Source organism: Camelus dromedarius, chromosome 4, assembly GCF_036321535.1.
Source record: "Camelus dromedarius isolate mCamDro1 chromosome 4, mCamDro1.pat, whole genome shotgun sequence".
Classification (NCBI taxonomy): domain Eukaryota; kingdom Metazoa; phylum Chordata; class Mammalia; order Artiodactyla; family Camelidae; genus Camelus; species Camelus dromedarius.
This window is the reverse complement of record NC_087439.1, coordinates 93560974-93587795: the sequence shown is the minus strand read 5'-3', so window position 1 is coordinate 93587795 and position 26822 is coordinate 93560974. Positions and strand designations below refer to the sequence as shown.

The window sequence follows — 26822 nt, the reverse complement described above, 5'->3', positions numbered from 1 at the left end:
TGCTCCCTGCGCGTGAGCCTCCGACGAGCACTCAGTTCTCCAGGGAGGAAGACGCTACCTCTCTCCAGTGCCCTCCAGCTTCCGGGCTCCGTGGGGCGGAGCGGGAGACGCTGAGGTTTACGAGCTCTGAGCCGCTGGGCAGGTGTCAGCCCTCCAGCACGCTCTCCATCCATAAAATGGGCACAGCACCACCCATGACTGCGTGGCGACCAGTCGTACCACAGCGGGGGGAGCAGCTGACCCAGCACCGGCACGAGGAAGGGTCCAAACACAAGAGTGGAGAAATCTCGAGAAGCCACAGGTGTGAGCAGCCGGCCAAGAGCAGGCTACGCCCCTCCTCCCGGGAGAGACCCAGGCACCGTGAGATGGAGACCACGGACCACACAGCATCCCCAGGGGGAGATGGGTGTTAGGGTCTCCAGGTAAAATCCAGAGCACTCAGTTAAATCTGAATTTCAGATACACAACAAACACCTGTATTAGCGTAAGGATATCCAATGAACTAGGGTGTCATGCATTTTTATTGGCTAAACCTGGGCCCCCTGGGGGTGGGGCGAGGGTGGCCCTGGCCCCCTGGCTGTTCCAGTCAGAGGGGGCTTCCCAAGAGTCCAGCTTCAAGGGGACAGGTGGAAGGTGACCTCCCGGGGAGGAGGCGGGCAATCGGGAGCCAAGCCGCGGGGTGGGGGGGTCACCTCTCTCCCTCCAGAGCTCACTGACCAACAGGTACATTCTCTGGCATCAACTTCTCATTAAAGAGCTTCTCAAAAAACCAAAATCTTCCTTGCTAGCTATAAAAAGGAGTTGTTTCAATATTTTTCCATTCGACAAGAATTCACAAACAAGGCAGGGATTCCAGCAACAAAGATCGCCATGGAAACAGCTCACCTCCATCCTGAAAATCATGACTTCACCTCACATTCCACCAGAAACCGACTACAGGCTGTTACCAGAAGAATCCTTGTGCAAACAAACACCAGCCCACTGCGGCTGAATGGCAGGAAGTGGAGCTGCTTTGTCTAATTTTAACTTTCTCCAGGAATGCAAGTGCTCTGAGCCCCACCGGCTGCGCTCCCCAGACCCACATTCCTTGAGGATGCAACCACCTCCAGGGTCCTCAATTGAATGCAGATTTAGAACTGAGGGCTGGCAGGGGTACGCCCTGAGCCCCGGGTCCAATGTGGACTCACTGATTTTCTCCAAAATGACTGAGAGACTGAAATGAGCTATTTGAGCAGGAAAGCACTCCCAGACCAGAGGGTGATGTAAGTCGGGGGGACAGAAAGTGAACAGACTCGCCCCAGGAAGGCAGACCGATGATTACAATAAGCAGGAGCTAATCTCCCAGGCAGGATGCCTTGGCCCAAGACGAGGACACGCGGGCCAGAACTGGGAACGCCTTGAAAATAGTTCTGCAAATTAGCCCCCTGGGACGGGATTTGGAACATGCCTGGTTGGATTTTTAAAGCCCGTGTGGGCAAGTAGACTGGGAGGCACTATTTGCAACACTCGCAGCCAGTAAAGGCTTATTTTTCAGAAAATTCAAAGAACTCTTACAATTCAGTAAGAAAAATGGGAGAAACCATGAAAAGGACCTTCAGATCAGAAGAAACTGGGGCAGCCAATCAACATTGGTTTATGGTTAATAATCAAGAAAGCGAAGTTAAAAAGCCTCTTACGTCCATCAGACCTCCTCCCAAAATGAGCAGTCAGACAACATCAGAGAGGGGGAAGATGTGGAGGGACAAGAGTGACCTGGAACATGGCTTGTGGGATGCGAAGGAGACACCCTACACGCTATGGCCAGATTCATCCTGTAGATGGACACGTGGACACCGTGCTACAAACACAGTTTGTAACAGCAAAGGGCTGAAAAGCACTACGGTCCCTGAGTAGAAGGAGTAAGTAAACTGAGTATTAGTGTGCATGGAAAACCAGACCGTCAGCGAGTTGCAGCTGTTCACATAGACACAGGTGGACTTCAGGACCATGAGAGCCAGATGGAACTCCTGGAAGGATGTGTATCAGTTACCCAGTGCTGGGTAACAAAAGACCACAAACAGGAATCCCAGTGTGACTCAGCTGGGCCCTCTGCTTCAGGCTCCAGCTAACGCCGCAGCCAGGGCTGGGGTCTCAAGTAAAGACTTGACTGGGGAAGGCTCTCCTTCCACACTCGTGGGCGTATTGGCATCACTTGGTCCCTTGCTGGCTGTCGGACGGAGGGCCTCAGCTCCTCGCCATGTGGGCCCCTCGATGTGGCAGCTGGTTTCATCAAAGCCAGCAAGAGAAAAAGTCTGCTATCAAGGAAGACATTATAATCTTATGTCCCCTTGTTCTTGACAGTAACACCCTTCACTCTGGATAAATTCCATCAGTTAGAAGCAGGCTGCTAAGCCAGCCACATCTAGGGGAGGAGGACACAAGGACGTGAACGCCTGTGGCAGGGGAGGTCACAGGGGCCATGTGAGGGATGGCCAACCACAAAGAGAGAGCACGTTGTTCTATTTATACACATGAAAAGACGTGAAAAACAGTGTTGCTGACGGACACAATGTTGGCTATGCTGTTTGACTACAGACAGCAAGGAAATAACCACCACAAAACTCAGGATGAGGATACCTACGTGCTTCAGGTGTATTAGACAAAACATCTGGAAGCGGGAGGGCGAGGGGCCGTTGGGATGGGAAAGGGGCAAAGGGACTTCAAAGTCAAGGGTAAAGTCCCATTTCTTGGCCTGGGCAGAGGCTGTACCAGTCTACATGAGTGTTCACTCTTCCTGTGATTTACCACTCATCCCCAATATTTTCAAGGTTTATTTTTCCATTCAAGATTTAGGGACCACGTGGCTTGGCCCCAACACCCATGGAATAGCATGGATGGGCAGTGCAGGGCCACAGACAATGCCGCAGCCTCCTGTCCACCCTGCTCTGCACAGAAATGGGCCAGCTGAGACCTGGAAGCACAGCCCCATCTGGAACTCCTCCTCCCAAACCAGATTCGCAGGCCTGGAGCTTGACCTGAAAGTCTTCTCCTCTCGGGCTGGGTTCTGACTCTCAGAGGTTGCCCCACCTCTTCCCGCGCTCCCTCCCCCGCAATTAAAGGTGCAGGTCCTGACAGACGCTGCAGAGCTGGGCTCTCCAACAGTCCAGCGCGTCCCCCCGCGGGGCCTCGAAGCGCCCTGTGGTTGTGGGGCTTGTCTCTCGAGGCAGCGGAAAACAAGAACCTTCGGTGGCTGGAAGCTGGGAGTCACCCAGACCACATCCTGTTTGGCTGCAGCATGGATTCAGCCATGCCAGTACCAGGGAACAAAAGAACTTTCTACGCAGGCTGATGGGCCCGACTTGCTGCTTGCAGCCGGGCAGGGGCCCAACCAGAGTTCAGTGCCTGGGGCGGCACTGGTGCACGAGCACCAGCGCCTGAGTGCATGCCAGCTGGGCCTGGGGCGCATGGGGCGCAGGGGAGGCTATCTGGTCCCCGCTGCCCACCAGCGGGGAGCGGTCAGCCGGGATCCTGCCCTTTGCCCACCCTCTGCACCCCCCGGCCGCAGCAGGCTCTCAAATACTTGTTGAATGAATGAGTGAGTGACGAAGCACTTCCAGATGGAGCGAGGAAACGCAAAGAATGCAAAATATAAACATCATCCCAGGGACATGAAACTGCCTCTGGCAGCAGGAGGAAAACCCCCCCTGGACCACGCACGGCAAGGCAGCCACCCTGCTCCTGGGCTCCTGCCCCGCAGACAGGAGGGACGGGGGATGGTCAGAACCCAAAATCAGGCCTTCTCTAGAAAACCTCCCCAGCACAAAGTGCACAGCCCACCCCACTGAAGGGCTGAAAGATCAGAAAATGTGTTTTCTCAAACATACCTTGAGCATGTGAGGAACCTGGAGGAATCTCCTGCGGGAATGGATGGGGAGTGTCATGGTATAAACTCAGACGTGCTGTGAGTCGGGGTGGGGGATGACATCTGCACACCTGAGTTTGAGAAGCAAGGTGTGGCGAAGAGAGAACCTTCTGGAAAGCCCAGACAGCAGGGAAGAGGCCCCCTGGTGGGGTCAGAACACCAAAGCAGCCACCCAGCTCTATGTCCACCTACCAGGAGTCCCCAGGCCCCGGTGCTCACCCAGCCCAGGGACCCTACGCTCCAGTCTGATGCACTCGGTGTGAACACATGGGCGGGGAAACGCCACGCCCCACCTGAGCAGCTGCAGGGGCAGGGCTCAGCGCAGACTCCGCGCAGACTCCGGGGGGCCAGGCGTGCCGCTCCCGCCCCCTCCCACCGGCAGGGTCTTGAGCAGGGAGCAGACCTGGCCTCATCTCTAAAAAAGGCACAAACACGGCATCCAACTCACGGGCTGTTGTGGGGAGTAAACAATGTGAGTGAGTTGCTGAGAACCCGTGGGTCCGCAGGCGGCGCTACGTAAACACACACGGTTGTCACTCTCGGGTGATGAACCCCAAGCACACACACAGGCCACCCGGATGGCTGCCACGTCCCCTGCTCCTCCCATCGCCACCTGCTTGTCTCTTTCCAGCTGAATCTGGTCCCTTCGTCCACTCTCAGGCTTAGTTCCTGGTCTGTCCACCTGACAAACTTCAGTCCTGTCTCCCCAAGGGGAATCACAAGCCTCCCCCCCAGGTTGCCCCCACCAGCCCAGACTGAACCTTTGCCTCCCAAAGCGCGGTCCCCACACCAGCAGCCTCCTCCCCGCCGCCTGGGAGCGGGTCAGAAATGCCCCCGTCCCTGGCGAGTCCTGGGCACATAAGACTGAGAGGCGCCGGGCTGGACAACGGCAGGTCCAGGTGGACACGGGCATCGGCCCACATGCCGTCCTGGAGCCGGGCCCGTAGAAAGTCTCCTGGCCTAAGAACATTACAAACTCAGGTGCCGGGGCCCCGTGCCTGCATGCGTGTGCGTGTGTGTGTGCTCAGGGACCTTCCTTGCTCCCTGTGCCCCGACTCCCTGCACAGAGCTCCCAGAGGAGGAGCAGGGGCTCGGGGCAGGTGCGTACTCCGCGCACACCTTCACTGGCCGTCCTCAGAGGAGAGACAATCTCAGTCGCACCCCATCTCCCACGCGTCAACCCTGGAGCTCCTAACGGGGTCTGCGGGGCCCTCAGCCACCACCTCCCCACGCCCAGCCTCATGCAGCAGACTGTCCCTGCCGCCCTTCTCCCTTTCTCCAGCTCACCTGGCACAGGTGACCCCTGTTTGTGCTTGGAAGCCAGCTTCCTCGCTGACTGGGAGAGCAGCTCGCCATTAAGTCTGGTCCAGCAGAGAACAAAGAGCACGCTGACGGGCAGAGACCGGCCACAGCCTGACCCGGAGGAGGCTGGGCACCGTGCTGGGCTGGGCAGAAAAGGTGTGGCAGCCTGGGCTTCTCCCTGGCAGGGGGCGCCGGGGCCACCCGGACACGGCTGTGGTCACTGCGCGGTGCAGACGCGGGAGCCGAGGGCCACGCCTGGAACTGGCCTCCCTGCCTCTGTTCTGTCTCTTTTCTGAAACAAGCTCTTTTAGATTGAGATGCGTGGTAAAGTTGTAAAGATGCCCCAGGGAGTTCCCGCACGCCGACAACACCGAAGCTCCCTATTACTAACACCCCGCCATCGTTCGGCACGTTTGTCCGATTAATGAACTGATGGCGATGTCATTATTAACTAAAGGCAGTTCTTTGTTCTGATTTCCCTACTTTCTCCCTAATGTCCTTCTTCCCTTCCAGGATCCCATCCAGGTACCACCCGACACTGAGTCCTGTCTCCTGCGGCACCTCTGGGCTGTGACGGTTCCCCCGACACACCTTACCTAGGTGACCTGGACAGACCTGAGCAGGACCAGGGACCAGGCAGGTATTTGGTTAAGGGCCCCCCGCTGGGATGCTGGGATGCGACTGGTATTTTTTTCATGCTGAACCTGGGGCTGTGACTCTGGGGGAGGGGGGGAGGCCGCAGGGGCGAGGCACCCTCATCACTGTAACAACGGCATGCGTACTATTGCCAACAGGCCTTGGTTCCAGGCCTGGCCTCTATAACCCCCTCTCCAGGCCCTTCCCTCCCCCTCTGCTGAAGGTCTCCCTGCACCCACTGCCAGTCAGAAGGGCACAAACACAAGCTCCTCTATTTATCACAAAACAAGCAAAAGCACTGAGCCCAAGCCTGGGAGGATGGAGGCCTGGCTGGGCTGCAGGCGGCTCCAGGCGAAGACCCGTCAGCCACACACACACCCTGCCCTCTGCCCTCCTAAGGATTTGAGCTGCAGACTCAGACCTTTCCGTTGGCGCTGACATCAACAGGAAGTTAAAACCTGACAGGCTGGGACCGGTGACAACTGGCCTGTATTTGTAAAAAGGCCATTTCTAGGAGAAGGGCCCAGATATCACCTGCCCTGCTCGGGCCCTTATGCAGACCTGGCCAGGTGAGCTGGTGGTTCCCTGCATGGATGGATGGGTTACCTGAGGTCCCTCAAGTCTGCGGGTGTCCTTTGGAGGGGTCACTGGGTGAGAGCCGACCCCTAACCCTAGGAGACGCAGGCAAACGTAGAGGACACACCATGTCCCTGACACGGAACTCAGCCATGGACCCCACACTCTGGGGTCATCAATCAATTCAGAGAGGTCAGCGTCTAAGTGACTTGGGAACTCTGGGCTGGAGGATACCAGAGGATGAGACAGGAGGAAAGAAACACACCCCCTTAGCTCTTTCTGGAAGAGAAATAGGGAAGCAGCTGGCGGGGGGTGTTCCAAGTCAAACTACTTTCATTCCATTTTTGACCCTCAAAGTTTGGGTAAATTGCTTGAAGCCTCAGTTTCCCCACATGCTGAATGAAGATGCTCAGAGTGCCTGCTTCACAGGTAGGATTCGAGAATTAGGTGTGACTCCCTAGGCAAGGGTAGATGAAAGCTGGTTACCTGGTGGGATCCAGGTGCTGAATGTAAGGGGCCCAGGCTTGGAAGTCTGGGTCGAAGTCTGCCCCTGTGGCCTGGGCAGCTGACCGAACTTCCCTGGGGAAGTTCTTCCAACTGTGAAAGGCAGAGGGGGCAGCCGCTGTGGGCAGGGGGCTCAGCACTGCCTCCCACCCATCCAGTACTCACAGGCCGGAAGGACGGCATTCCTGGAAAACAACTCAATCCCAAATCAACTCCTTCCCCCCACCCCCGCCCCCAGGAGCTCTCCAGCACGAAGCTGCCGGACACAACCAGGTTAGTTCGACTCCTGCCACACACCAAACCAGAGGACTCCACTGCACCCCCGCCACCGCCTTCCCTGTTTCCCGACCCCTCGGGCGCCAGGCAGCTGCTGGCTGGGCCGGCCGGGCCGCTGCCAGGCTGAGACGTGAGCCAGGCACACTCCATCCGCGCCTGTAATCGGGTAAGATTCATGATTATCCCCATCACAAAGCGCCAAGTGTCATGGACGGCAGGCTGGAGCGGTGAAGGGTGAATGCAGCCCCCAGTACGGGTGCACGACCAGCACCTCATTCCCCCCTCTTCCCACCCATTGGCCAGAACGCACCCGACACCTGCCAGTGAACGGGGGAGGGAGCAGACAGAAGCCGGGGAGCTGTGTGGGCAGGAATCCCCCCTTTCCTCTGAGCTCAGGAGGCTGATCCAGGCAGCGTGGGAGTCCAGCCCCCCCGCAGCCGCAGGCCGGCCCATCACGAGGCAGGAGCCTCAGCGCCAGGTCAGGCTAAAGATTCCAGAAGCTCCTGGGCTCCCTGTGGGCCTGATGGCCCCAGAGCTGCGTTTTAGGATCTTATTGTTAGCGAGGGCGGCGTGTCCACGGGGCGACCCACCCCACCCACGGTGCATCTTGGGGGCAGCAAATATCAAGATCACGACGGTCACGGATCTTAGGACGACTGTCCCCAGACCAGTGAGGACCGACCCGCTGAGACGAGTGAGAACCTTCTTGAAGGGTCAGGCAAACTCTCCAAACTACACCTATCAAACCAGACCCATGAAAACACTGTGCAGTTGGCTCGCCCTCCGTGCGGCAGTGCCACCTACGGCCCCCGGCCCAGGCCTCAGCAAGGGGAGCGGAGGCTTCGGGCAGCGCAGGGCTGAGGCGGTGAGGGCGGCACGCCCCGCTGGGGAGGGCCTGTCACGCGCACCTCTCCCCCAGAAGCGGGCGTCGCTCTCAGACGGGGCCTCTGTGGAATAGGCGTCCCTGAGAACTCGGGGGTCTGCCTGGATTTCGGAACAGAGCGCGGAAGCTGCCTCTGCGGGTCTGTCTCCTGCCCAGGGAGGCCACTGCAATTCCATCTCAGACAGCAAGGCTGGGAGGGAAACACTGAAACCAGAACGCACAGTCGACTGTTTAAGTGAAGGGTAGTGAAAAGGACTGCAAACGATTCCCCAGAGCTGGCGCTCCAACCCGTCCCAGGGAGGCCATCAGGGAGCTAGACGGCATAGGCGACAGCCATGTGGCCAGGGAACGCTGATCCTCACGAGCACGGAGGGAAAAGAGCAGGTGTCAGGAGAGAGCACGGATGACCCCACTTCTGTGTGACTGGTCTCACTGTAACGGGGCTGCAAGCAGTCAGGTGACTTTTCCCCCCTTCCTCACACCGTAGTTTTTTATTTTTTATTTTTGTTTATTTTTTACTTTTTAAATTTAAGTATAGTCAGGTTACAAAGTTGTGTCAAAATTTCTGGTGTGCAGCATAATGTTTCAGTCTTAAAAACCATCACCAAAGTAGAAATTGGCTACTTGATGATGGAGAGCACATGGCCCCCAGGCCTTCTGGAGCCTAGGTTGATGGTGTTGACCACCTTGCTCCCTGAACATCAACCAATCAGGATTGTACAAGAGCTGATCACAGACCATGCGACCCCCTCTTCCCTAACCTGGCCTTTAAATGAGCTTTGCTGAAACCCTTCAAGGAGTTGGGGGTTTTTTTGAGCAGAAGCCACCCCATCCTCCTTGCTTGGCCCTGCCATCAACCTTCCTCTGCTCCAAACTCCAATGTTTCAGTTTGTTTGGCCTCACGGTGCAGCGGGCACACGAACTTGCGTTCGGTAACAGTCTACTTACCCAATGGAATATTATTCAGCCTTAAAAAACGGAAGGAAGTTTGGTCACATGCTACAACATGTATGGACCTTGAGGACATTGTGAGATAACCAGTCACAACAAGACAAAGACTATACACACGATTCCACTTCTCTGAGCTGTGTGAAACAGTGAGACTCACAGACACAGAAGAGGGACCGGTGATTACCAGGTGCTCAGGGCAGGGAGGGGCAGGGGAGACGGGGAGATGTCTAACGGGGAAGGTTCGGTTTTGCAAGATGAAAAAGTTCTGAAGATCTGTTGCACAACCATGTGAATACACTGTACAGTCTTCAACTGTACACTTTTAAAAACAGTTAAGACTGTAAATTTTACACTATGCTTTTTAAAATCACAATTAAAAATAAATAAAAATCTTAAAAAGAGAGGGAGGCCATATACAGTAGCCTATTTTGTTTTCTCCATGTAGTAAATGAAATTTGTGTCTGGAATGCCCTGCAGCAACACGTATCTCCCGCCTTTCCGCCCGGGTCTTGTCCCCGACAAGACAGGTCTACAGCAGTTAAAAATAATTCCTTCACCAATCCCTTTTACGAGGCAAAAGGCGACCCTGGTCCCCAAAGCTAACAAATGAAGAAGGAAACTATAGCTAAACCCCACTTGGGAAAATGGGCTCGGAAACCCCAAGTGATAGGACAGAGGCCAGCAGAAGAATCCACACCCCGGGGGAATCAGCCGGAGAGCTTGAGGCCGGCTCGCCCGAGGAGAGCGGCTAAAAGCCAGAGTCGCCGCCTGCTCCGGGGGCACAGTAGCGCCCCTGCCACTTTCCAGGTGTAGGTAATATTTGGAATTGTTACAAAAGCACTTTTACAAGAAAGAGATCTAAGCACACCAACATTTTTGAAAAACCATCATCTCAGGGATAATACCATTCAAGACATGGGCTCCAGTGGGGTCACTCCAAGCTGAGCAGAGTCACCTAGGGTGCTTTTAAAATTAAGGATGCAGGGACCCCAGCCCCAAGCCAACTAATCCCAGGGGAGGGGCCTGAGCAAAACCGCAGCCCTCGTGGGTGAATCTGATGCTCGGAGAATGAGAAGCCCTGACGAGGTTCAGGGACTTGCCAAGAATCCCCTTAAGTCAGGAGCCAAGGAAGGATGCCATCCAGGCCAGTCCTCAGTGCCAGGATGTCAACTGTTCTGATCAGTGTAGCTGAGCTAATACAGGAAGACATTAGGGATTACAGTGTGTGTGTGTGTGTGTGTGTGAGTGAGAGAGAGAGAGAGAGAGGGAGACAGTCAGCCTTAAGGCTTGAGGACGAGGGTCCATTCGCATCACCGCGGCATCTCAGGCACCAGCTGTGGGTGCAGGAAAGGGCAGGCTGGAGATACAAAGCTCAAAGGCCAGCCTGCCAGACCCCGATGCCGTGCTGAAAAGTGCAGGCTTATCTGTGAAACCAGGATGGCCTCAGAAGTCCGAAGGCCAGGAAGAAACACATTCAGATTGTGTTTTCAGTTCTCGGAAAAGGGCAAAGGTCATGACTGAAACGTGTCCAGCGCGCTGAAACCGCCAGGCGTGTCTGCTGAGGGAATCAATGAATGACCGAGCGGGAAGAACGGGCAGGTGGCGGCCTCCCAGGCAGAGGCCGGTTGCACGGCCGCACCATGCACAGCTGAGGCCAGCACCCCAACGTCCCGCTGGAACCCACGGTCCACATGACATCACCTGCCGGACACAAAGAAGGGACTAGACACCTCTGACCGCACCTCAGTCACCTCCAGATCGAAGCATTACACCTACAAAATCAAACCACCTGCACGAGGCTGCAAACCCCATTTGATGAGAGACCCCAGGCCACAGAGAGTGCGCAGCGCTGCGGATGCAGGCTCAGGGATGCTGCGCAGCGGACGCAGGCTCAGGGATGCTGTGCCGCGGACGCAGGCTCAGGGATGCGGGGTCGCGGACGCAGGCTCAGGGATGCGGGGTCGCGGAAGCAGGCTCAGGGATGCGGGGTCGCGGACGCAGGCTCAGGGATGCTGCGCCGCGGATGCAACGACACACAAGGAAAACTGCTTGCGGACCCTGGGAGGAGGGCCAGCAGGGGAGGAGCCAGGAGAAACCCAGGCGCAGCAGACCCGAGTCCCAGCACGGCAGGCACTCGCACACCCACCAAGCCGAAACGCTCTCTTTTCACTCAAGGTAACAAAAGCCACGGCCCCTGGCCTTTCCCAATTGGTCTCAAAGACAGCACATGAGGCAAACTCTGCCAGAGGGCAGTGATGAGACCGGCCATGTGAGTTACGACACCAAATATGACACGTCCAGGAAGGGGCTCCAACCCAGTGAGAAGAGTCCCCTACACAGCACACAGAACAAATCTAAGCTGACCCAGAGAGGGTGACATACAGGAGTCTCTAAAAGGGTACAATTCTGGCCACAAACACTGAATGCACACAGGAGAGGTGAAGCGATAAGAAGATCCAATTATGCTGGAAGGACTGCTATATAAGAAGGGGACACACCAGTGTGGATCCAGAGAAAATGACAAACAGCGGTCCCATCGGGAAACAGGAGCCCGGCCCCCGGACCTGACGGAGCAGCACACGGAACACCGGGCAGGCGCACGACCTAAAACGTGATTAACCAATGAGTATATTCTAGCTGATCTAATCAGCCTCCAGGTCCCGGAGGAAACGCTATTGCCATGCGGGTACCCAAGGAACGCCCGCGGACGCTGGCAGCATTCCTGAAACCCCAATAAACTCCCCAGGACAGAAGACTGTGTGGGAGGACCCCCCCCCCGGCCCCGAAGCAGCAACACCAGGAAGTAGGAGGAGGGAAAGACAGGAAAAGAGACAAAGAAAAACATGAAATACTTAAAAAAATAACTTTTGGGTTAAAGAGGATATTAAAATAAAAACAAGGGGGAGTAGGGTGCAGCTCAGTGGTGAAGCATGTGCATAGTATGCACAAGGTCCTGGGTTCAATCCCCAGTACTTCTATTAAAAAATAATAATTAAATTAAATTAAGTGAAAACAAGAGGTGCCTTCAAAAAAGTGACAAGGACAGCACCTTGAGGTCATCCTGGCTCCGGGCACTCAGGGGACTCTCTGGAGCCACCCCATCAGGGAAACACAACTGCACACCCCCTACTCCCCACCACCGATGGTTCTGCTGATGTCGCTATTTCCAAATACTCCCTCCTGAGTTCAAGCGGCCGAAGAGGCACGATCTGGAACGTTCCCTCAGGCACCACTGTTCTCACCAAGACCACCTGAGGTCCGGACGGTCCCCGCCCACCTTGCGTTCCACCAGCTGTGGGCAGATGGGCGGCGGCCCTCACTTGGTGGAGGGCAGCCTGTGGGGCTTCCCCGCGGCGGGCAGGCAGGAAAGCCAGGGGCACCGTCACCGCAGGTGGGGACCTGGCAGTGATTCTTAGCTGGACATGGAAGCTACTCAGAAAAGCACCACAACTCAGAGATATTTGAGGAGAAGCTCCTCAGACATAAAGATTTATCACCAAGACACGTACCACGCAGGGCCGTGAGGATGCGGGACTCTAGTTCACCTTGACCGTGTCAGGCACAGTGCCTGATGGGGTGTGGACCTTCACGAATGATGGCTTAAATGGAGGCAGGAGAGGACGGGGCCACAGCGCCACACATCACAGCAGGAGGGCTCGCCCGTGTACCAAGTGTGAGGGTGCGGTGGGGGGAGGAGGCTGAGACCCACCCCTGCCCATCCTGCCTGGCTCCTGCTGGGGGTCAGGAATCGCCCCCCTCAGATGACCCACCTGGCTGTTACCTGCCCATCCTCATCTCACCTGAGACTTCACCTTCCCTGCCGCCCTGGTCTGGTTCCCACAAGCACCTTGTTGGCCCTGGGATTTCCCTGCCTGAGGGAGACCTGGCCTCCCGTGCGGCTGACAGCCTGGACGCAGATCCTGGCTTCTGCACTCACAGTTCAGACAAGCCCCTTCCCGTTTGGCGCCTTAGTTTTCCTGTGATCCAGACATGGTGAGGGTCCCTCCTGTCATGGGATGGAAGGATGAAGAGTTTGGAGGGAAAATGCTGAAGGTATTGGCCCAAGGCAGATGTTTCCGGTGTCCTGATTATAACCGCCATCAGGAGCGCAAGAACGTCGGGCAAGAACCCGAAGGAGAGAGGGGACACACATTCCTGAGACACAGTGTGTTAGCAAAGTAGGGTCACCTATTTTTCAGTATTTCTATTACCAAGTACAACGCTAGCTTAGTTAAACAGAGCATTTATGCCCTCTCTGCCAGACAATGTTCAGATTCATTCGGAATCAGCACTATGTGCCATCAGTGAAAAGGACTAATTCTGAACTTTCTGAGAGTCCTTACGATTCAAAGGAAGGTAAGAGAGTCAAGGCATAGGCATCCTCAAACGTAGGGTGGGGAAAAGGTCGATATAACAATAAAAACAAGATGCCGGTGTCTCAGACATGCACCACAGGCGCGGGAAGCGGGCGGCGTGTGGCGTGTGGTCCAGGTGACTTACTCCAGGGCAGCACTGACCTGAGAGGCGCTCAAGAATGAACGCCCTCTGGGGCAACATCAGGTTCTGTGTCATTTTCAACGCACTTAATTCTCCTCCTCCCAAAGCCCACATATCCACAATGGTGCAGCCACACGTGGGAGACTGGCACTCAGGTTTTCAGGCAAATTACCCTCCAGTTACTGGCCAGGCATAAGCGCCGCCTGAAACAGTTGACTCCTTGGTATATTCTCGCTCTGTCCATGGACACGTTAATTATCCTCCTGGCTTCAGTTTCATGCATCATCATCGGTAAGATGTGAACAAGGCCACCTACCCCAGCAGGCTTTGTGATGACCTGATATATAAGGGGTAAGACAGAGTCTAGGGACTGCCTGTAGGTGCTTTACAAAAACTAACTACCATTTCTCCTCTTTTCTTCCCAAAACATTTTAGATTTACAGTTCACTTTGTTTTGTTAGAGACAACAGAGGGGGTTGGCGGGTCTCACACCCAAACCACTGTTACTTCTGTACACTCCCTCCCAGCCTGGTCTGCAGGCTCTACAGAGCTGCCTGTTTGCAATTCCCAGCAGTAAAATCTGAAGGCAAAGGACAACCACAAACAGCCTGACATATTCAAAGTCACACAGGCTCAAGATTTTCCCATAATGCCTAATTTGCAATCATCTGCTAAGCCGAAAAGCAGCTCTTTGTCCTGAAAGCCTCACTCACCTGCTACTCGCGGCCGTCCACCCCAGGCTCCCCCCGGGAACCACTGCTGGTCTCTGTCTTCCTGCTCATCAAAACAACCCCACTTCTTCCCAGAACAATCAGCAGACTCTCCATTTAGCAAGCAGCCAATTTCTTGACAATTTGACTAAAGACAAAAAAGCGATGTTTATGACATCATTTTCCAGCTTTTAGTTGTGTCCTTTTTAACCTTGATAAAGTCATGGTCTCACTCCGAGTGCACTGAGGACAGCTGGTTGTCCTCCTGGAGAAGACGGCTAGACTGGAGTTTCCCCGGAAGTAGACACGGGATTAGCCAGGTTAACGTGGGTTAAACACAGAAATCCCCTGGACGGCCAGCAGAGCCACTACTTTGCAGCAGCTCAGTGGGGCCACAAAGGGGGCTGTCAGGAGCCGTGCCCTGGGGGGGACAGCCGCACTCAGAGCCGGCCAGGGATGCAACTGGTCAGGGACAGGTGCTCTGATCTATCTCACCGGGTCCCTCTGATGTTATTTTACCTGGAAAATCACTTCTTCATCAATATCTTTTCCTTCCTGGAATATAAAATACGACTCTTTAAATAATCCGACAGTCAGCTCAGTTTTGAAGTGTCCTTTTGGTGATACAGACAACTCTTACCACCGCGCAGTGGACATTTAATCAATCGGACGACTCTATGAGAACTCTCACAGTAGGTCAGGAGGGCGAGGCACCCCGTGTGGCCCCAGGAGCCCCAGGAGGGGAGCCCAAGGCGGCTGCGGGGGATCAGGGCTGTGAGGAGGGAGGGGACCCAGATGGGGGTCACCTTGCTGGCCTCTTGCAAGTCAGGCTCACACACAATAATCATCTTCCCGGTGTCCTGAGACAAAAGTTCGAAGCCGAGTGAAGCCCAGAAGGACCTGCCCTTCCCGCCACCTGCCTCTCACATTCCCGCCATGCGCTCCCAGAAAGCCAGCACCTCTGCCAGTGGTTCCTGGCACTCGCCCAACCACCAGCGTCCCCAAATCCCTGCTGTGGGTGCCTGCTCAATTCTTTGGGTCACACCCCTCTTAGCAGGGCTTCTTCAGGGAGCCCGTCCTCATCCCCAGCATAGCCGCAGGATCCTGACCGCTTCTCTTGGGGCACCTTACACAGAAGCCGTCCCTGGTGGTCTTGCCATCCCCTGCCCCCACCTGGCACACAGTGGACTCGGAGGGGGCAGGGGAATGAATGGGCTCAAGTCCAGCTCGAACTAACAAGGAGGGAGGGGCCAGGACAGCGCCCCGCAGGGTTACAGAAGGGCCTGGCTCTCAGATCCACTCTAGGGCCCCCTCCGAAAAAGACTCCATGAGGTGGACCTGGCACCCAGAAATCACCAGAGCAAAAGAGCAGCCCCTCTGCCTTCCGGGCAGCCCCCAAGGTGCCGCCTCATCTCACGATAGGTGGACAATGACTCATACAGGGACGTGTGGTGCCAAGACAGAGGAGGCAGCAGGGCCCCAGCAAAACCACGCTCAGGAGACCGGCCAGAAAATACTCTGCCCATAATTCAGGTTTCCTCCCCTGCCAGAATGAAGAAGTCCTGTGACACCAGACCACAACCAGAAATCAAAATTACGGCCCCATCATCAGTGGAAGAAGGTATTAAGTACTTTCTCCTCTTTAATGAACCTGCAGGTCTCAAAAATCAAGTCTGTGCCGTCACCATGTACCAGATGTTACTGCAAGCCCATCCTGTCAGAGCTCAGCAGTGCACACAGCCCAATGAATCGCTCTTGACTCCATAAGGACATGACCCTGGGGAGCTTGAAGCAACAGCTCTTAAGCTGCTGAAAGCATGGAAGTCAGACCCATCCCCTCCTGGGAGGGAGGGGCCCTGAAGATGTCCCACCTGCAGCATCTCCTAGGTTTTAGGATGCAGGGGTTCCTCCGTGTTAATGTTTCTGAAACTGGCATGTGTGTGCACCTTAAAACTGAGGTGTAAACTTCCACTCCCTACCCCAAAAGCTTACCTTGCAGGGCATATTAGCATTCAGACGATCAGAAATCAATTCCAGTTCACAAATGACAAATGCTGGAGGGGGCTGGAGAAAAGGGAACCCTCCTACACTGCTGGTGGGAACGTAGTTTGGTGCAGCCACTATGGAAAACAGTATGAAGATTCCTCAAAAAACTAAAAACAGACCTACCCTATGATCCAGCAATCCCACTCCCAGGCATATATCCTGAGGGAACCCTAATTCAGAAAGATACATGCACCCCAATGTTCAGAGCAGCACTATTTACAATACAAGACAAGACATGGAAACAACGTAAATGTCCATTGACAGAGGACTGGATAAAGAAGCTGTGGTATATATATACAATGGAATACTACTCAGCCATAAAAAAGAATAAGATAATGTCATTTGTAGCAACATGGATGGACCTGGAGATCATCATTCTAAGTGTAGTAAGTTAGAAAGAGAAAGGAAAATACCATATATCACTCATATATGAAATCCAAAAAAAAGAGAGAGAGACACACAAATGAACATATTTACAAAACAGAAACAGACTCACAGACATAGAAAACAAACTTACAGTTAACAGGAGGAAAGGGGATGGGAAGGGATAAACAGGGAGCCTGAGATTTGCAGAAACTAACTACTATATATGAAACAGATAACAAGTTTCTACTGTAGAGCACAGGGAACTCTATTCAATATCTTGTAGTAATGCATAACGAAAAAATTATGAAAATGAATGTACGTATGTGCATGTATGACTGAAACATTATGCTATACACCAGAAATTGACACAATATTGTAAACTGACTATACTTCAATTAAGAAAAAAAAGTAAAATTAAGAAAGAAAGTAAGAGGAAATCAATTCCCCCAAAGGGAGTGCCAGCAAGTCGAAGACTGGTCTCAAAGTTCACCAAGTTTTATTCAACAGATGGAGAAACTCTCCAGAATGAAACTCCCTCAGGATGTGCTTTTCTGAGCAGTGATTATATATTCACCCAACAATTAACATACTTAGAAATTCTTTACAGATTTTAAGAATATAAGAAAAAATTTTTCATTTGAAGGAGAAAATTAGGTGTATTGAAAGATGTTCCCTGCTGTTTATAATTTCAAAGTCACTGGAAACGGTCTATGAATCAGGACTTGTTCAATGAAGAGGGTGCAGCCCCGAACAAGTCTGACAGTGAAACTGGGGCTACAAATCTGTACTTGTTGATCTGAAGACAGGTCAACCATTTTCAACAAAAGCAGTTTTTACAAAGCATAGTATTCATTCAGCAATGAGGTGGGAGGGTCTAGCTCAGTGGTAGAGCATATGATTAGCATGCAGGAGGAGACAGGTTCAATCCCCAGCACCTCCATTAAAACAAAAACAAAACAAAACAAAACAAAACAATGAATGACTGAAGGATTACTATAGGCCAGGTATCCAGTGACCAAAAAGCAAGTTACCACTCTGCCAACCTGTCTTGTCTGGAAGGGTCTAGATTTACATGCAAAAATATCCAGAAGACACAAAAATGCCTAGAGCAGTGACCATGTCTGGGAGAATTCCACTGACGGAATTTTTTTTCTCCTTTGGCATTTTCCAATGTTTCTAAAATGAATGTAATTACTTGAGTAACTGGGGGTAAACTTTCTTAAGTGAGCAGGATTTTTTAAAGAAAAGAAGGAAAAATCACAAGACACCCTGCCCCAAACAATTCATACACCTAGAAAGGATGTGTATTCAATCCAAGAGGCTTCGTCTCCCTCCCCATCCCCCAAGGTAGCTCGGGTAGATAAGGCCTTCCCACAAACAGAGACACAGAGGCCTCCACCCACTGCAACTTGCCGACTGCACCTCTCACCTCTCCTCCTGCTCCCAGGAATTCTAGAAACGGAGCAAGGATTGAGGGGGAGGCGGAGGTCCTGGTCCTTATTTAGACACTGACCACCATGCCATCTGTCTGCACCTGTACACTTTTTAAAGGTCAGACTGAACACCTAGAAGTATCAAATCTCTGCACTCTTGTTTAATTCAGACGGTGAAAACATCACAAAACCTCTACTTACTCAATATTTTAAAATCATGACAGCAGGCACAAGACTCCAAAAGGCCACAGTCTCGAAGGCCTCCCCAGGAGAGGTATGGGGCCCAAAGCCTGTTAATAAAGGCAAGTTCGTGTGCCCGCCGCACCATGAGGCCAAACAAACTGAAACATTGGAGTTTGGAGCAGAGAAAGGTTTACTGCAGGGCTGAGCAAGGAGGACAGGGTGGCTCCTGCCTAAGCAAACCCTAGCCTCCCCGAAGGATTTCAGCAAAGCATATTTAAAGGCAGGTGGGGGAGGGGGGAGGTCCCAGGGAACAAGGTCACCTCATGCGCAGTCCTCTGATTGGCTGATGTTCAGGGACCAGGTCAACACCATCAACCCCATCAACCCCCAGGTGCCAGAAGGTCCGGGGACAATACATCTTCGATCATCAAGTAGTTAATTTCTTCCCTTTGGTGGTGGCTTTAAGCATCTGAAACACTCAGGAAATATACATGAGACACTATTATGTGGGTGCTTCAGAGAGAAGCTACAGCAGAGGACATGGGGTGGGGTCGGACCCTGGAAGGCCCCATAGGCAGGTTACAAGCCCAAGGCAGGGGGTGAAGCAATAAAATCCAAATCTCCACATTTAAACCTCCCAGCCAGGGGGTTTAAGTTCCACCATCACCAGGTAAGAAAGCCGAGCTTCAAAGACTTCCAAAAATCTACCCCAGGTCAAAACCAGAAATAACAGAAGCCAAAGATTCGAACACAGACAGGTCTGTGGGGTTTAGGAGCCCGTGATGTCACTGGAAATAAAACAGGTCTCAGGAAGACCACTGGAGACGCCACCGAGAAAAGGAACCGGACACTCTCATCCGCGGAAACTCATTTCAGCTCTTCCTGTTCCCTGATGATGGCTCGGGGACAAAGGACAATGTTAGAACAAGATGGACGGTTAGTCACTTAATTCTTAGTAAGCATGTTCTTTGAAAACATCTATGATGACTTTCAGTTGTGCAAATCGGGCTGTTTGATATTTGATCACAAAGAAAGAGCCATTTACAGAAGATTCTGACGTGGGCTTGAAATGTGACCCAAATTTGAAATTTCAGTTTCCCAGTCCGGCACATGAAGGTGAAACAGCCAATGGCTCCCAACCAGCACAAAACCAGAAGAGAGCTTTCTTCCTGAAAAACATCGTAAACACTGATTTCTAAAGCCACAAGAGGGAAGGAAAAATCGCAAGTTCTGCAAGAGGATGTTTGGGATGGGATGACGGGGAGGAGAGTGAGAGCAGACCACAGCAGCCGACTGTTTTCACTGCCTTCGCTGCTGCCACCGCCCACCGCGTGGCTGGGTCACGGCCCTGGCCCAGTGCTTTGCATGAGTTACTTACGTGTATGACACCAGCCTCAACCATTATTCCCAGTTAAATTTGAACATGGTATCTTTATTTTCCATTTCTGCAAGGGACACACAAATATTTGATTCCACTTTTCAAAACAACGATTCGTAGGGTAATTTTAAAATATTTAAACGTACGTGCACTTTTAGGATATTCCATTTACAGATGGTCCCTGACTTAGAATTTTTTGACTTAACAATGGTGTGAGAGCAATGTGCATTCAGTAGAAACTGTACGTCGAATTTTGAATTTCACTCTTCCTGGGCTAGAGTCTGTGGGCCTCATGTTCCTCAGTGAGTGACCACCAGAGCCAACGACCCACAGACTTACAACCACTCTGCACCCACACATCACTCTGCTTTTCACTCTCAGTACAATATTCAATCAATTACATGAGATATTTCAGCACTTTATTATCCAACAGGCTTTGTGTTAGATGATGTCCAAGTGCCAGCTACTGGAAACGTTTCGAGTACATTTAAGTTAGGGAAGCCCAGCTATGATGCTGGGCAGGTGAGGTGTGTTAAATGCATTTTCAACTGATCGTATTTTCAGCATTCGGAGAATTTAATAGGACATAACCCCACTGTAAGTCAAAGAAGAGCTGTACTTCTCTGCATCCTCAAGCTATAAAAATTAAAATCCTTTCCAAAAGGGCAATAGCATGAATGGGTAAACAGAGGCAGAAAGCGGGCTGAATGAAAGGGTAAATGGCAGGGCGGCGCCATGGGCACTTGGACTGCGTCTGTAAGCAGGGTTTCTCCTTTCTTCACTTGCGTGGCCCTGGGACGTTCCTCTAGACTCTGGATCTCTGCTACAACAGCCAAGATCAGCTTGACCAAACCAGCCCAAGGAGCCACCTCCCCAGGGGTGATGTGCTCACCCCATCCTGACCCCTCCTCCACGAAGACCTGTCTCCATTCTAGACCAGCAGAAGCAACTGAGGCAAAACAGTATGTTGACCACCATGGAGGGAAGGGCCATTGGAGTAAGACTGATGATTGGCAACTGGGAAGACAGGGACCCCCTTCACACTCAGGCCTTCTGCTGGAAAACCTTTCCTCCTCTTGCAAGGGAAAGGGTCAATCTCAAACAGAGTCTGCCATGCCTAGTCCCAAACCACACCTCCAATTTCCTTCTCACACAAATTCCCTACATTAGTGGAGTTCAACCCTGGATACACACCAGAATGGTGATTCTCTACTGGGGATTTTTTTAAACCCTCAGGTGAGGTGGATGTAAACTCTGAGTTTGGAAGCACTCCGCTCTTGCTGGCCAAGCAAGGTGACTCAGTGACACCAAGCCCTCTCTCAGCATGGCTCCTGGACAGACGTGGCCCAAGCAGAAGCCAGGCAGCCATTTTATCCATCACAGAAGGGGACTGGGTGGGCGAGCTCAGGGCAACGGAAGGTGAGCTGCAGCCAGCACTTATTGGCTCAGACAGATTGTCAAATATTTAGCAATGTTGCCAGACCCAGCTGGCACCTTGAAATTAGCCATCGTGAGTATTTACACCAGGGCCATTGGCAGATGCTACCATCAAGGCGCTCTGTGGTTTTTTTTTTTTTTTTTTTTTTTTTTTCCCTGAGAGAGCAGGTGGCTCAACACGCCTCAGGCTCAGGGACCTGCTGCATCAGAAAAGCCAGAAAAGGAAACATGTAATCCTTTCAGGCCTGCAGACCTGAGCGGACTTCTATGTTCATAAGAACAGGGAAGAGTTTTTCCCCCAGTTAAACAGAAGGAGACTGTGGGGAGCGGGAGAGAAAGGAAAGGACAATTTATTAAGAATTTGGAACCACAAAAGCCCTTCACAGAATGTATTCTTTTCCATTCGTTCAGAAGAGTTGGGCTAAGAGGCAGCAGCAAAGAGAGTTCCCCGAAGACAAGCTTTCATGGAGCAGATAAGAATAATCCTGTTAGTATGTCATTTATTTGATTGTAAAATGGAAGGTGGAATCCTTATCTTACGTTTACTTAACAGCCTTCGCATAATCTTAATCTTATTCTAGTGACCTCATCTGCCCAGAATACCCATTCACGGTGCGAGGGCAAACTTCATAGCAGACCCTGTCTGAGCCATCCCAGCTTCAAAATCGCCATCTCCCCAGTCAGTCAGGCTTTACCCTGCAGACGGGGTGCAAGGGCAGGGCCCCCGGGGAACGGAGGTGCAAACTGACTGCCTTCCGTTTCAGCGGAAAAGACTTCTCGATTTCTCAGGTTTCAAAGATTTCATCACCTTTTTTAATCATTGTGCAAGGGAGGCAGGCACTCTGCTATTTTCATGCCTGCCTGTGTCTTCCTGCTACCGCACGTGTGGCTGACAGCGGCTTGTGTCTTTCACTTTAGTGAACTGGGAGATACGAGAAAGAGCTCTGGGCTCAGGCAGATCCGGGTTCAAATCCCAGTTCAGCCACTTACTGGACGAGGATGCTGGAGAGGTACTTTGATTCTCAGAGCTTCCCCATAAAACGGAACCCCTCAGCATAGTTTCTGTGTGTGCACACCGGACCTGGCACATCATAAGCCCTCAGCAAGTGATACCGACCTCTACCCATTAAGACACCTCATATCCCAACTTAAGCTAGCAGAACTCAGTACACCACTCCATCCCCACAAGTACGAATTTGCTTACTGATGGTTTGGGAAGGTACTGGTTCACCTAGAGGATGGGAGGAGGTGATGCCCTATAAGGAATTTCATCACACACTTATTTCTAAAATGCCTCCGGCGTCCTCTTGCCTTTTAAAGGCTGAATACTGATATCTTTCCCCCTAAGATGCTGGTCCTGATGGCATTGGGTGCTGCTGTGTGACACACGGTGCCCTCGGAGCCCACCGAGAAGGAGGCTCAGCCCCCCTGAAAGATGCAGTCAGCAGCTGGATGGTCCCCTGGGGTTTGGGGCCTCGGTGAATTATTTTTCGGTCACTCTCCAGAGCGTGAAGGCAGGATGTGGGGCTTCTATTGTAAAAATAGCTGGGAGACCAGGAGACCCAGCTCGCTGGAAACTGAGGGTCAATACTGAATGGCCCCAGGGTCCCTCTTGGCCAGGCAGTCACAGGCTGTGACGGTGAAGTCTATTTAGCTGCTCGGTGACCCTTCCCAGTTCCTGGCTGTCAGGCAGTGACCTCAGGACAAAGAAGTCCTAGTGCCCATCTCTAGGGCCTTAGGAAATATTCTTGGGGCCTGACTCCAATTCTCAGAAGAAAAATCGCCACACGGCCCAATTCAGGTGTCAAATTCGAAACTAACAAAGCTAAGGGAAACCCACGTGGCTGGCACAGGGCCCACCGGCTAAACAACTTCTACTCGGTCAGGTACGAGGCAGGCACGAGGCTGGTACCTCAAACAGGGAGCCACGGAGGTTTGCCCCGAGCCCGGGATGAGGTCAGCAAGGGCCCAACTCAGTGGTTCTTAATCTTGTTTGGGTCAAGGGCTCCCCGAAGAAGCTGAGGGACGCCAAGTGGCTCCCTCCTCTGGAAGAAGAAAGGGCACACACCCCTCCCACGCTTAACTGGCCCAGATGGCAAGGATTGAAATGCAGGAACTGCAGCCTGGACCCAGGGGCGTAAACCCCAGTCACATTAGCATGTCTTATTATCAGACTGAATAAGAAAAAAAAGTCTGTTGAAGCAGCCCGCAGGAAAACAATTCCAGGCTGCTGGGTAACCAGAAATCGAGTTAGCAAACAGCAGCAAAGGAGAAAATCCAGGAAGACTCCCCCTTCCTCCCAGCACCGAGAAAATTAGGGGCACAGTTTTAACAGCCGATGAGCCTGGAAGGACACCTAGCAGCAACTTCTCCAGCCCACTTTTCTGGGTCCTTCGGAAACCCTCCCCCGTGTCTAGGCTGTGACCAGCTACAAAGTGCTGGTGGGAGTGACAATAAAAAAAAAAAATGAAACTATCAAATGACAAACTGGAGTCCATGAGACCTGCTACAGAAAGAGGATCCTCCATCGCGGCTTCTTTGCGAGGGGAGCAAAAGGCAGCCTGTGCGGCACCTCCCTCCGCTTGGCTTTCAGTCTCTGGCATGAGCAAATCATCTGGGTCCCCACTGATGGTTTTAAAAGGCCCCTAAAGCATGGGGCCTGAGTCTTGGGACAACAGGAAAAAAATTAAAGCTCACAGAAGCGTCTCAGGCACCGCAGATCTGAGCTGGTCATTGTTCGTGTCGTAAACAAGAGAGCCATAAAACAAATCCTTAGGAAGCCAGGGTTGTTCCCTGTCCGAGTCCTTCTCCCAGAACTAACTGTTCCCTCTTGGATCAAGGTGGCCTCGGCATTCCAGATGGACAGGCATCAGGCCTGTGAACCTTGGGGCCCTTAGTGTCAAAACCCTCTTACACTCCCCACATCTGCCCATGTGCAGAAAGCAGGGGGTGGGGGTAGGCCGATTTGGGTGTTCTGTCTCCCATTTTCTGAGGGGCTCGGCAGGCTGTACTGAGCAGGGAATCGGGAACCTTCTCCAGGCTCCAGCGGACACTCACAACGGATGGCATCTGTTTCCTGGTCAGGATGGCCAGGTGGGAGGTAGACTGTTTTATCTGATGACGACAGCAACGGAGAAGAGCAAAACGCTCCCCAGGCCCTCAAAGTACAGCCGCTGTCCAACCAAGGATGTCAAAATGCTTTGCAAACCACACATTAATTTTTATGGTGCCCTGAGAAGCAGATGGAGAATCATTACCTGCATTTTTACAAGGCAAGGAACCAAAACCACAGCCAATCCAGCCTGAGCCAGTGGTCCACCTGACTACTGGCTTCTGTCTCTCTCCATCTCAGGCCTACAGAAGGGACGGAGAACACCACCCACCGGAAAGGGGACTCACAGCGTGCTGAGAAGGGAGCCAGGCCGGTAAACCCAAACTTTGGTGCTCAATCACGTGGAGCAGAGTGGGAAGGGGAGAGTCGCACAAAGGCACTGCTTTCCTTTAGGCAAGGGAGGCTCCAGTTGTAAACTTAAGGATTAAATTGGCAAACCTGTGAAATGTGAATACTAAAGAATGCAAATATTGAGGCTCGGAGTAACTGTGGGGTCAGTGACGGTTTCTGTTTTACTGTTTGTATTTCTGTTTTCTACCCAGAACATACATTGCTTTTGTGATCAGAACCGAAGTTACGCGAACTTCTTCATACTGATAAAGCAGACAGTACGGATCTGCTGCACTAACTTTGAAAGAATAAACACGAATGAAATCCAGCCCAGTGTTCCCTTTTTAAATCTCATGGCTCAGTGAGGCTCCACTGGCCTCTCCGCACGCAGGGAGCCTGGACGCTATCTCGCTGCACCTCCGGCCGCCCAACACCCGGGAGAAAGGCCAGCGCGGCCTGGTCCCCCTGGCTGCATGACCCGCCCCGGGCTCGGAGCCTCCAGACTCCAAGGTTAGGATCCTACAGACCAACCCATCTGCACCGCGGAGAGGGCTTCCCGGGAAACACCGCTCAGCAACGTGCCTCTTTCTCCCGGCGGTCCCCACCCGCCCGCAGCCGGCGCTGTCACCTCGCGGCTGCTCGGTCACCAGACGGCCAAGCTACAACCGGGGTTTTCATTTCCATCCTTAAATGAGGGACTTAAGTTGAAATATGCTTTGTCACCAAGTTTAACCCAGGACCGCGAGCCCTTCCCTCCTCCCCAGGGCTCCTTCAGTCCTCGGAGCGCCCCACCGCCCCGCGAGCCGAGCGCCCCGAGGACGCGTCCGGTCGCCGAGGAGGGCCACCTCTCAGGACCGGCCCCGGGAAGCGCGAGGGCCAGGGGAGGGGATCTGCCGTACGCACGCGGGGATGTGAGTGCGGCTTGGCGCCCGGAATTCAGCCTGCTCGTCCCTCCGCGCCGCGGTGACCGGACCCCCGGGGAAGCACGAGGGGCGCGCGGGGCTTCCCGAAGCTGTCCGGCGCCAGCCGCCGCCCAGGCACCACGGGGCCCCGAACTCAGGGGCCGGGGAACGACTGGCGCCCGCGAGGTGTGCAAACCCGCCGAGCCCCAGCAGGAGCCAGGGGAGCGAGGCCGGGCGCCGGGCTGGAGCGGCCCGCAGGGGACAGCCCGGCGCGCAGTCTGCCTACCTGGCTCGCATTGCTTCCCGCGGGCTCCTGCGCCTCTCCTCGCGGTCTGGGAGCTCGCCCGGCCGGGGGCGCGCGCGGATCCGCGGGAACCACCGCGCGGCGGCGATGGGCCGGGACCGCCGAGAGTGCCCGGAGCGCTCGGCTCCCGCCTCCGCGGGCGGAGGGTGGTCCCCGCGCCGGGGCGGGGCCGCGGGGGCGGGGGCGGGGCGTGCTAGGCGGGGTCCTGGGAGCGGGCGACAGGGGTGGTCTCCCCGCCCAGGCGGGGTCTCGGGGGGCGGGGCCAGAGGCGGGGCCGTAGGGGCGGGGGCGGAGTCTGAGCCGAGCGTCCTGCGGCGACTGGGGGGTGGGTGGGAGGAAAACCGGGAAGAGGAGGCCACCGGTCGAAGTCTAGGCCTCCTGGAGGCGGGGGCGGAGTGTGGACTAGTAGGGGGCGGAGCAACGTCGGAGGGGGCGGGGTCTAGACGGCGGCCGAAAGGCAGGGGCTGGGCGTGAGTGAGTAAGGGCGTGGCTAGAGTCGAGGGGCGGTGCCTAGCGGAGGCCTCCGAGAGGTGGAGCGAGTGGATAAGCCAGGGGCGGGGTCGAGCCGTTGTAGCCTGGAGGCTGGGGGAGGAGCGAGCCGGGGCCACCAGGAGGCCTGGGCGGGGTGTGGTTCTCGGGGGCGGGGCGAGTGCGGACCGGCTGGGCCGAGCCGGGACCACTGGAAGGCCGGGCGGGCGAGCGCGCGCAGGCGGGATGTGGCGCCCCGTCTCCCGGAGCCCCGGCGTCTCATCCTCTTCCTCCTCGGGCGCCGGCCCGGAAGCGAGGTCCTGGCGCCCGGGCGTCCCCGGGATCGTGGTCCCTGGTACCGAGCCGATCTAGAGATGGCTGTTTCATTGCAACGTTTTGTCTGCACTCCTGTGCCCTCGGCATCCCCATCCTCCCACCCCTTCTCTGGGAACCCCAAGCAGAGAGCCCTGGGTGAGGTTCGGCTCCGCAGGCTGGCGTAGACCAGGCGGATGGTGGCGCCTAATTCTCAAACCCTTCTTAAAACACGCTTGCTAGGACCGCGGAAGGAAGGTAGATGCGAGACTTGTGAGAACAAGCGCAGTTTATAAAGTAAGAACAAGAAAAAAG

The 26822-nt window shown here is 53.9% G+C and overlaps 1 protein-coding gene across 3 annotated transcripts in view; it reads right to left on the bottom strand.

The window, feature by feature from the left end:
• SH3BP4 (SH3 domain binding protein 4) overlaps window positions 1-25845 on the bottom strand; it is an 82252-nt gene extending 56407 nt beyond the window's left edge. For 2 of the 3 annotated variants that reach the window (XM_064485281.1, XM_031452454.2), the window contains exon 1: window positions 25710-25845. The gene's annotated coding sequence lies outside the window, so the exon portion shown is untranslated. Of the gene's footprint in view, window positions 1-58; window positions 492-25709 lie in introns of those variants that run through there. The other variant, XM_064485279.1, reaches the window with a different exon arrangement.
• Between the last annotated feature and the right edge of the window lie 977 nt (window positions 25846-26822).